This window comes from Daucus carota, chromosome 3 (genome assembly GCF_001625215.2).
Source record: "Daucus carota subsp. sativus chromosome 3, DH1 v3.0, whole genome shotgun sequence".
In the NCBI taxonomy this organism is placed as follows: domain Eukaryota; kingdom Viridiplantae; phylum Streptophyta; class Magnoliopsida; order Apiales; family Apiaceae; genus Daucus; species Daucus carota.
This window is the reverse complement of record NC_030383.2, coordinates 26,119,562-26,131,665: the sequence shown is the minus strand read 5'-3', so window position 1 is coordinate 26,131,665 and position 12,104 is coordinate 26,119,562. Positions and strand designations below refer to the sequence as shown.

Sequence of the window (12,104 nt, the reverse complement as noted above, 5' to 3'; positions counted from 1 at the left end):
TTATTTAAAATCTCGCGACAGTTGTAATGAATTTCATTCAAAATTCAGAAGTTGTTATCTACTTCTGAAAATCATTTGATTTTCAGATTAAATTATTATAAGATTGTCGCGATTATTTTGTTTAAATCCCGGAAGTGATTGTTGATTATAAATTATTATTGACTGTGACTTGTTAATTATCAGATGTGATTATTATTTGAATCACATACTCAGCTATATAAGATGGCGTTTTGACTTATATTTATATTGGACAGGATTGTTGCGTTATTAAATTGTGGTTTGCTCAATTTTAAAATCCGTGCTGTCCAAATTTCAAATATTTTATTATTTTATATTTGTTTAAATGTTGAGCTGATCTAAGATGTGATTGAATTACAATTGGAGTTGTAATTCAGTTTTGTTTGATTTATATGATGATGTGGAATTGGGTGATACCGAGGGATATATTACTGATGTGTTAGTTTGTATATAATAAGATATAAGATTTATATACATGGTTACTAGATTATATATTAATATATTTATTAAAGCATGAAAATTATTTGATACGTGCTTATGTGACTACGTGTTCAACTATTTGACAATATGTGTATATATTGATTGTATAAAATATATTTATATGACGAGGGGTAGTAATATAATTTCGATTCTGCGAATTGACGACTTTCTAGATTTCTCTCGACTAAAATATTATACTGCTGTCATATATAGTTTATCGAGAAGCGTGCATCAATGACTTTCAGAAGCAAGCCGATATTGTTGCAAGTCAAGTCAGAATTGTTTGATAAGGCGAGATTGTTTCGTAAGATAGTGCAGTGGAGTGTAGTGATTTCAAAAGTAGCAATTGAGGTCAATCTAGAAATCTCGAGTAGAGTGACCGTGTTGTCACTTGTGTTCAGTCAGAGGCAAGTATTCCAATTCTTCACTTTTATTTAAAGAGCAAATATTTTAACTCTCTCTTTTAATAACGCAGTTTTCTATCCATGCATGACTTGTATTTCTGCAAGCATTCATACTTTTATACTGTGATTAAAATTATCGAATATTTTTAGTTCGATCTTTTTTTTTACTGTGGTATGCACAATGATATCATTCTTTGAAAAGTATATTGATTAAGAATTAATCAGTTTTCTGAAAGATTATTGTCTGAGTTACTTTACAGTTTGAAACTATTGATGACTCTATAGCAGTCATATTTCGACATTACAATATATGCCTGGTCTTCTATCCCAGACATAAACCCTGGATTTTAAATAACTAAATAGCTTTGTTTTTCCTTTGAGCCTTATTACGGTGGATTTTTAAATTGTACTCAGACTTTGATAAAATTTGATTTTTGACAGTATTTTGAATTTGAAAACAAAAAGTTTTCAGAAACATGATATGTCATCTGCTTCCGGAAGAAATCGGAATATTTCTTTGTTTTTGCATAAGAGGCCGGGACGGCGGTCCAGTGAAGGGCTATTTGGGTATTATTGAAATATGATAATACTTTGCTGCCAAAGGCTAATGTGTTGCCTTCTATTTGGTACCTGTTAATTAGGACATGCTTCTACGAAGTGTGGTCCTGTGCTATCACATGGTATGATCAATTGTGATAGTGCACCCGTCAATTGTGGATTCCAATTCAAAAACTGGTCGTTATTGTTTAAGCCTATGATAGCTTATGTTTACTGTCAAATATATCTTGTGAATTTTCAAGCATATTGATTTATATGTTTGATAAACTTTTCAGTTACAAATGTTATGATTTACTTCAAAAGTTTGCTCTATTTCAAATACTCTGATTTAATTCAAAAGAATTTATATCTTGTGGCTCTTGCCTTACCTATTATCTTGCTGAGCATTTTTGCTCACCCTTGCTATTATTTCTAACCCTTTCAGCTAGGGATTGAGAAGGTAACCTGTGTAAGCTGCGCGTAAGACTGATGCTAGGCGAGATTGCCATGGAGATGTCTGTGAGAATGGCTATGGTTAGAGTTGATTTATTTCAATTCAGTTGTAGATAGATTTATTTATTTGGTTGTCAGTTACTCTTCTTATCGAGGTTTAACTGATAATGTAGTTTAAGTTGTAATAAGATTTAAAGTTTTGGTTTCTGATTTCAATGCTGTAACCTATTAGCGATCCTGTTTTTAGGGGGTCAAAGTGATTTTGATTTAAATCTCTTTTAAAATTTCCAGATTTTTAAATATCTGTTTTACCTTCTTCCGTAAATACAGGTTTTTAAATGATTTTTGTTTTAGTGGCACCAAATCCAAACCCCCGGATTTGAGGGTTGTCACATCTGGAATGAAGCTACAAGTTGTTTCCAACTTCAATCTAGTCAATAATGAAGCTACAAGTTGTTTTCGGACTCAAACGAGCCAAGAATGAAACTACAAATTAATTCCAATTTCAAACAACCGAAAATGAAGCTACAAGTTGTTTTAAACTTCAAACGAGTCTAGAATGAATCTACAAGTTGTTTACAACTTCAATCTAGTAAATAATGAAGCTACAAGTTGTTTTCGGGCTCAAACGAGTCAAGAATGAAACTACAAGTTGATTCCAATTTCAAACAACAGAAAATGAAGCTACAAGTTGTTTTAAAATTCAAACGAGTCTGGAATGAAGCTACAAGTTGTTTCCAACTTCAATCTAGTCAATAATGAAGCTACAAGTTGTTTCCGGGCTCAAACGAGCCAAGAATGAAACTACAAGTTGATTCCAATTTCAAACAACCAAAAATGAAGCTACAAGTTGTTTTAAAATTCAAACGAGTCTGGAATGAAGCTACAAGTTGTTTCCAACTTCAATGTAGTCAATAATGAAGCTACAAGTTGTTTCCGGGCTCAAACGAGCCAAGAATGAAACTACAAGTTGATTCCAATTTCAAACAACCGAAAATGAAGCTCAAGTTGTTTTCAACTTCAAACGGGTCTGGAATGAAGCTACAAGTTGTTTCCAACTTCAATGTAGTCAATAATGAAGCTACAAGTTGTTTCCGGGCTCAAACGAGTCAAGAATGAAACTACAAGTTGATTACAATTTCATACAACCGAAAATGAAGCTACAAGTTCATTTCAACTTCAAACGATTCTGGAATGAAGCTACAAGTTGTTTTCAGCTTTAAACGGGTCTGGAATGAAGCTACAAGTTGTTTCCAACTTCAATGTAGTCAATAATGAAAATACAAGTTGTTTCCGGCCTCAAACGAGCCAAGAATGAAACTACAAGTTGATTCCAATTTCAAACAACCGAAAATGAATCTACAAGTTGTTTTCATCTTCAAACGGGTCTGGAATGAAGCTACAAGTTGTTTCCAACTTCAATCTAAGTTGTTTCCGGGCTCAAACGAGCCAAGAATGAAACTACAAGTTGATTCCAATTTCAAACAACCGAAAAAGAAGCTACAAGTTGTTTTCAACTTCAAACGAGTCTGGAATGAAGGTACAAGTTGTTTACAACTTCAATCTAGTCAATAATGAAGCTACAAGTTGTTGTCGGGCTCAAACGAGTCAAGAATGAAGCTACAAGTTGATTCCAATTTCAAACAACAGAAAATGAAGCTACAAGTTGTTTTCAACTTCAAACGTGTCTGGAATGAAGCTACAAGTTGTTTCCAACTTCAATCTAGTCAATAATGAAGCTACAAGTTGTTTCCGGACTCAAACGAGCCAAGAATGAAACTACAAATTAATTCCAATTTCAAACAATCGAAAATGAAGCTACAAGTTGTTTTCAACTTCAAACGAGTCTAGAATGAAGCTACAAGTTGTTTACAACTTCAATCTAGTAAATAATGAAGCTACAAGTTGTTGTCGGGCTCAAACGAGTCAAGAATGAAACTACAAGTTGATTCCAATTTCAAACATAAGAAAATGAAGCTACAAGTTGTTTTAAAATTCAAACGGGTCTGGAATGAAGCTACAAGTTGTTTCCAACTTCAATCTAGTCAATAATGAAGCTACAAGTTGTTTACGGGCTCAAACGAGCCAAGAATGAAACTACAAGTTGATTCCAATTTCAAACAACCAAAAATAAAGCTACAAGTTGTTTTAAAATTCAAACGAGTCTGGAATGAAGCTACAAGTTGTTTCCAACTTCAATGTAGTCAATAATGAAGCTACAAGTTGTTTCCGGGCTCAAACGAGCCAAGAATGAAACTAGAAGTTGATTCCAATTTCAAACAACCGAAAATGAAGCTACAAGTTGTTTTCAAATTCAAACGGGTCTGGAATGAAGCTACAAGTTGTTTCCAACTTCAATGTATTTAATAATGAAGCTACAAGTTGTTTCCGGGCTCAAACGAGTCAAGAATGAAACTACAAGTTGATTACAATTTCATACAACCGAAAATGAAGCTACAAGTTCATTTCAACTTCAAACGATTCTGGAATGAAGCTACAAGTTGTTTTCAACTTCAAACGGGTCTGAAATGAAGCTACAAGTTGTTTCCAACTTCAATGTAGTCAATAATGAAAATACAAGTTGTTTCCGGCCTCAAACGAGTCAAGAATGAAACTACAAGTTGATTCCAATTTCAAACAACCGAAAATGAATCTACAAGTTGTTTTCATCTTCAAACGGGTCTGGAATGAAGCTACAAGTTGTTTCCAACTTCAATCTAAGTTGTTTCCGGGCTCAAACGAGCCAAGAATGAAACTACAAGTTGATTCCAATTTGAAACAACCGAAAATGAATCTACAAGTTGTTTTCATCTTCAAACGGGTCTGGAATGAAGCTACAAGTTGTTTCCAACTTCAATCTAAGTTGTTTCCGGGCTCAAATGAGCCAAGAATGAAACTACAAGTTGATTCCAATTTCAAACAACCGAAAAAGAAGCTACAAGTTGTTTTCAACTTCAAACGAGTCTGGAATGAAGCTACAAGTTGTTTACAACTTCAATCTAGTCAATAATGAATCTACAAGTTGTTGTCGGGCTCAAACGAGTCAAGAATGAAACTACAAGTTGATTCCAATTTCAACAACAGAAAATGAAGCTACAAGTTGTTTTCAACTTCAAACGTGTCTGGAATGAAGCTACAAGTTGTTTCCAACTTCAATCTAGTCAATAATGAAGCTACAAGTTATTTCCGGACTCAAACGAGCCAAGAATGAACTACAAATTAATTCCAATTTCAAACAACAGAAAATGAAGCTACAAGTTGTTTTCAACTTCAACGAGTCTGGAATGAAGCTACAAGTTGTTTACAACTTCAATCTAGTCAATAATGAAGCTACAAGTTGTTGTCGGGCTCAAACGAGTCAAGAATGAAACTACAAGTTGATTCCAATTTCAAACAGAAAATGAAGCTACAAGTTGTTTTCAACTTCAAACGTGTCTGGAATGAAGCTACAAGTTGTTTCCAACTTCAATCTAGTCAATAATGAAGCTACAAGTTGTTTCCGGGCTCAAACGAGCCAAGAATGAAACTACAAGTTGATTCCAATTTCAAACAACCAAAAATGAAGCTACAAGTTGTTTTAGAATTCAAACGAGTCTGGAATAAAGCTACAAGTTGTTTCCAACTTCAATCTAGTCAATAATGAAGCTACAAGTTGTTTTCGGACTCAAACGAGCCAAGAATGAAACTACAAATTAATTCCAATTTCAAACAACCGAAAATGAAGCTACAAGTTGTTTTAAACTTCAAACGAGTCTAGAATGAATCTACAAGTTGTTTACAACTTCAATCTAGTAAATAATGAAGCTACAAGTTGTTTTCGGGCTCAAACGAGTCAAGAATGAAACTACAAGTTGATTCCAATTTCAAACAACAGAAAATGAAGCTACAAGTTGTTTTAAAATTCAAACGAGTCTGGAATGAAGCTACAAGTTGTTTCCAACTTCAATCTAGTCAATAATGAAGCTACAAGTTGTTTCCGGGCTCAAACGAGCCAAGAATGAAACTACAAGTTGATTCCAATTTCAAACAACCAAAAATGAAGCTACAAGTTGTTTTAAAATTCAAACGAGTCTGGAATGAAGCTACAAGTTGTTTCCAACTTCAATGTAGTCAATAATGAAGCTACAAGTTGTTTCCGGGCTCAAACGAGCCAAGAATGAAACTACAAGTTGATTCCAATTTCAAACAACCGAAAATGAAGCTCAAGTTGTTTTCAACTTCAAACGGGTCTGGAATGAAGCTACAAGTTGTTTCCAACTTCAATGTAGTCAATAATGAAGCTACAAGTTGTTTCCGGGCTCAAACGAGTCAAGAATGAAACTACAAGTTGATTACAATTTCATACAACCGAAAATGAAGCTACAAGTTCATTTCAACTTCAAACGATTCTGGAATGAAGCTACAAGTTGTTTTCAGCTTTAAACGGGTCTGGAATGAAGCTACAAGTTGTTTCCAACTTCAATGTAGTCAATAATGAAAATACAAGTTGTTTCCGGCCTCAAACGAGCCAAGAATGAAACTACAAGTTGATTCCAATTTCAAACAACCGAAAATGAATCTACAAGTTGTTTTCATCTTCAAACGGGTCTGGAATGAAGCTACAAGTTGTTTCCAACTTCAATCTAAGTTGTTTCCGGGCTCAAACGAGCCAAGAATGAAACTACAAGTTGATTCCAATTTCAAACAACCGAAAAAGAAGCTACAAGTTGTTTTCAACTTCAAACGAGTCTGGAATGAAGGTACAAGTTGTTTACAACTTCAATCTAGTCAATAATGAAGCTACAAGTTGTTGTCGGGCTCAAACGAGTCAAGAATGAAGCTACAAGTTGATTCCAATTTCAAACAACAGAAAATGAAGCTACAAGTTGTTTTCAACTTCAAACGTGTCTGGAATGAAGCTACAAGTTGTTTCCAACTTCAATCTAGTCAATAATGAAGCTACAAGTTGTTTCCGGACTCAAACGAGCCAAGAATGAAACTACAAATTAATTCCAATTTCAAACAATCGAAAATGAAGCTACAAGTTGTTTTCAACTTCAAACGAGTCTAGAATGAAGCTACAAGTTGTTTACAACTTCAATCTAGTAAATAATGAAGCTACAAGTTGTTGTCGGGCTCAAACGAGTCAAGAATGAAACTACAAGTTGATTCCAATTTCAAACATAAGAAAATGAAGCTACAAGTTGTTTTAAAATTCAAACGGGTCTGGAATGAAGCTACAAGTTGTTTCCAACTTCAATCTAGTCAATAATGAAGCTACAAGTTGTTTACGGGCTCAAACGAGCCAAGAATGAAACTACAAGTTGATTCCAATTTCAAACAACCAAAAATAAAGCTACAAGTTGTTTTAAAATTCAAACGAGTCTGGAATGAAGCTACAAGTTGTTTCCAACTTCAATGTAGTCAATAATGAAGCTACAAGTTGTTTCCGGGCTCAAACGAGCCAAGAATGAAACTAGAAGTTGATTCCAATTTCAAACAACCGAAAATGAAGCTACAAGTTGTTTTCAAATTCAAACGGGTCTGGAATGAAGCTACAAGTTGTTTCCAACTTCAATGTATTTAATAATGAAGCTACAAGTTGTTTCCGGGCTCAAACGAGTCAAGAATGAAACTACAAGTTGATTACAATTTCATACAACCGAAAATGAAGCTACAAGTTCATTTCAACTTCAAACGATTCTGGAATGAAGCTACAAGTTGTTTTCAACTTCAAACGGGTCTGAAATGAAGCTACAAGTTGTTTCCAACTTCAATGTAGTCAATAATGAAAATACAAGTTGTTTCCGGCCTCAAACGAGTCAAGAATGAAACTACAATTTGATTCCAATTTCAAACAACCGAAAATGAATCTACAAGTTGTTTTCATCTTCAAACGGGTCTGGAATGAAGCTACAAGTTGTTTCCAACTTCAATCTAAGTTGTTTCCGGGCTCAAACGAGCTAAGAATGAAACTACAAGTTGATTCCAATTTGAAACAACCGAAAATGAATCTACAAGTTGTTTTCATCTTCAAACGGGTCTGGAATGAAGCTACAAGTTGTTTCCAACTTCAATCTAAGTTGTTTCCGGGCTCAAATGAGCCAAGAATGAAACTACAAGTTGATTCCAATTTCAAACAACCGAAAAAGAAGCTACAAGTTGTTTTCAACTTCAAACGAGTCTGGAATGAAGCTACAAGTTGTTTACAACTTCAATCTAGTCAATAATGAATCTACAAGTTGTTGTCGGGCTCAAACGAGTCAAGAATGAAACTACAAGTTGATTCCAATTTCAACAACAGAAAATGAAGCTACAAGTTGTTTTCAACTTCAAACGTGTCTGGAATGAAGCTACAAGTTGTTTCCAACTTCAATCTAGTCAATAATGAAGCTACAAGTTATTTCCGGACTCAAACGAGCCAAGAATGAAACTACAAATTAATTCCAATTTCAAACAACAGAAAATGAAGCTACAAGTTGTTTTCAACTTCAAACGAGTCTGGAATGAAGCTACAAGTTGTTTACAACTTCAATCTAGTCAATAATGAAGCTACAAGTTGTTGTCGGGCTCAAACGAGTCAAGAATGAAACTACAAGTTGATTCCAATTTCAAACAGAAATGAAGCTACAAGTTGTTTTCAACTTCAAACGTGTCTGGAATGAAGCTACAAGTTGTTTCCAACTTCAATCTAGTCAATAATGAAGCTACAAGTTGTTTCCGGGCTCAAACGAGCCAAGAATGAAACTACAAGTTGATTCCAATTTCAAACAACCAAAAATGAAGCTACAAGTTGTTTTAGAATTCAAACGAGTCTGGAATAAAGCTACAAGTTGTTTCCAACTTCAATGTAGTCAATAATGAAGCTACAAGTTGTTTCCGGGCTTAACGAGCCAAGAATGAAACTACAAGTTCATTCCAATTTCAAACAACCGAAAATGAAGCTACAAGTTGTTTTCAACTTCAAACGGGTCTGGAATGAAGCTACAAGTTGTTTCCAACTTCAATGTAGTCAATAATGAAGCTACAAGTTGTTTTCGGGCTCAAACGAGTGAAGAATGAAACTACAAGTTGATTACAATTTCATACAACCGAAAATGATGCTACAAGTTCATTTCAACTTCAAACGATTCTGGAATGAAGCTACAAGTTGTTTTCAACTTCAAACGGGTCTGGAATGAAGCTACAAGTTGTTTCCAACTTCAATGTAGTCAATAATGAAGCTACAAGTTGTTTCCGGCCTCAACGAGCCAAGAATGAAACTACAAGTTGATTCCAATTTCAAACAACCGAAAATGAATCTACAAGTTGTTTTCAACTTCAAATGGGTCTGGAATGAAGCTACAAGTTGTTTCCAACTTCAATCTAAGTTTTTCCGGGCTCAAACGAGTCAAGAATAAAACTACAAGTTGATTCCAATTTCAAACAACCGAAAATTAAGCTACAAGTTGTTTTCAACTTCAAACGAGCCTGGAATGAAGCTACAAGTTGTTTCCAACTTCAATCTAGTCAATAATGAAGCTATAAGTTGTTTCCGGGCTCAAACGAGTCAAGAATGAAACTACAAGTTGATTCCAATTTCAAACAACCGAAAATGAAGCTACAAGTTGTTTTCAACTTCAAACGAGTCTGGAATGAAGCTACAAGTTGTTTACAACTTCAATCTAGTCAATAATGAAGCTACAAGTTGTTTTCGGGCTCAAACGAGTCAAGAATGAAACTACAAGTTGATTCCAATTTCAAACAACAGAAAATGAAGCTACAAGTTGTTTTAAAATTCAAACGAGTCTGGAATGAAGCTACAAGTTGTTTACAACTTCAATCTAGTCAATAATGAAGCTACAAGTTGTTTCCGGGCTCAAACGAGTCAAGAATGAAACTACAAATTAATTCCAATTTCAAACAACCGAAAATGAGGCTACAAGTTGTTTTCAACTTCAAACATGTCTGGAATGAAGCTACCAGTTGTTTCCAACTACAATCTAGTCAATAATGAAGCTACAAGTTGTTTCTGGGCTCAAACGAGTCAAGAATGAAAATACAAGTTGATTCCAATTTCAAACAACAGATAATGAAGCTACAAGTTGTTTTCAACTTCAAACGGGTCTGGAATGAAGCTACAAGTTGTTTCCACCTTCAATGTAGTCAATAATGAAGCTACAAGTTGTTTCCGGGCTCAAACAAGTCCAGAATGAAACTACAAGTTGATTACAATTTCATACAACCGAAAATGAAGCTACAAGTTAATTTCAACTTCAAACTATTCTATGATGAAGCTACAAGTTGTTTTCAACTTCAAACGGGTCTGGAATGAAGCTACAAGTTGTTTCCAACTTCAATCTAGTCAATAATGAAGCTACAAGTTGTTTCCGAGCTCAAACGAGTCAAGAATGAAACTACAAATTAATTCCAATTTCAAACAACCGAAAATGAAGCTACAAGTTGTTTTCAACTTCAAATGTGTCTGTAATGAAGCTACAAGTTGTTTCCAACTTCAATCTAGTCAATAATGAAGCTACAAGTTGTTTCCGGGCACAAACGAGCCAAGAATGAAACTACAAATTAATTCCAATTTCAAACAACCCAAAATGAAGCGACAAGTTGTTTTCAACTTCAAACGAGTCTGGAATGAAGCTACAAGTTATTTACAACTTCAATCTAGTAAATAATGAAGCTACAAGTTGTTGTCGGGCTCAAACGAGTCAAGAATGAACTACAAGTTGATTCCAATTCCAAACAACAGAAAATGAAGCTACAAGTTGTTTTAAAATTCAAACGAGTCTGGAATGAAGCTACAAGTTGTTTCCAACTTCAATCTAGTAAATAATGAAGCTACAAGTTGTTGTCGGGCTCAAACGAGTCAAGAATGAAACTACAAGTGATTCCAATTTCAAACAACAGAAAATGAAGCTACAAGTTGTTTTAAAATTCAAACGAGTCTGGAATGAGTTACAAGTTGTTTCCAACTTCAATCTAGTCAATAACGAAGCTACAAGTTGTTTCCGGGCTCAAACGAGCCAAGAATGAAACTACAAGTTGATTCCAATTCAAACAACCAAAAATGAAGCTACAAGTTGTTTCCCGGCTCAAACGAGTCAAGATGAAACTACAAATTAATTCCAATTTCAAACAACAGAAAATGAAGCTACAAGTTGTTTTCAACTTCAAACGAGTCTGGAATGAAGCTACACATGTGTTTACAACTTCAATCTAGTCAATAATGAAGCTACAGTTTGTTGTCGGGCGCAAACGAGTCAAGAATGAAACAAAAGTTGATTCCAATTTCAACAGAAAATGAAGCTACAAGTTGTTTTCAACTTCAAACGAGTCTGGAATGAAGCTACAAGTTGTTTCCAACTTTAATCTAGTCAATAATGAAGCTACAAGTTGTTTCCGGACTCAAACGAGCCAAGAATGAAACTACAAATTAATTTCAATTTCAAACAACAAAAAATGAAGCTACAAGTTGTTTTCAACTTCAAACGAGCCTAGAATGAAGCTACAAGTTGTTTACAACTTCAATCTAGTAATAATGAAGCTACAAGTTGTTGTCGGGCTCAAACGAGTCAAGAATGAAACTACAAGTTCATTCCAATTTCAAACAACAGAAAATGAAGCTACAAGTTGTTTTAAAATTCAAACGAGTCTGGAATGAAGCTACAAGTTGTTTCCAACTTCAATCTAGTCAATAATTAAGCTACAAGTTGTTTCCGGGCTCAAACGAGTCAAGAATGAAACTACAAGTTGATTCCAATTTTAACAACCAAAAATGAAGCTACAAGTTGTTTTAGAATTCAAACGAGTCTGGATTGAAGCTACAAGTTGTTTCCAACTTCAATCTAGTCAATAATTAAGCTACAAGTTGTTTCCGGCCTTCCTCCAGGCTCAAACGAGCGCAAGAATGAAACTAAAAAGTTGATTCAATTTCAAACAACCAAAAAATGAAAAGCTACAAGTTGTTTTAGAATTACGAGGCTGGAATGAAGCTACAAAAGGTGTTGTTTCCAACTTCAAGGTAGTCAATAATGAAGCTACAAGTTTGGTTTCCCGGCTCAAACGAGCCAAGAATGAAATACAAGTTTGATTCCAGTTCAAACAACAGATGGATAAGCTACAGTGTTTGCAAACTTCAAAACGGGTCCTGGAAATGAAGCTTACAAGTTGTTTTCCAACCTGCAATGTAGTCAATAAGGAAGCACAAGTTGTTTTCAGGGCTCAAACAGTCCAATGAAA

General features: G+C 34.6%; 1 long non-coding RNA gene across 1 annotated transcript; it reads left to right on the top strand.

Annotated features, from left to right (window-relative positions):
* The first annotated feature begins 836 nt into the window (after window positions 1–836).
* LOC135151754 (uncharacterized) lies at window positions 837–2,176 on the top strand. The gene is made up of 2 exons (XR_010290645.1): window positions 837–905; window positions 1,885–2,176. It is a non-coding gene; the product is annotated as an uncharacterized LOC135151754 (long non-coding RNA).
* Window positions 2,177–12,104: the final 9,928 nt, after the last annotated feature.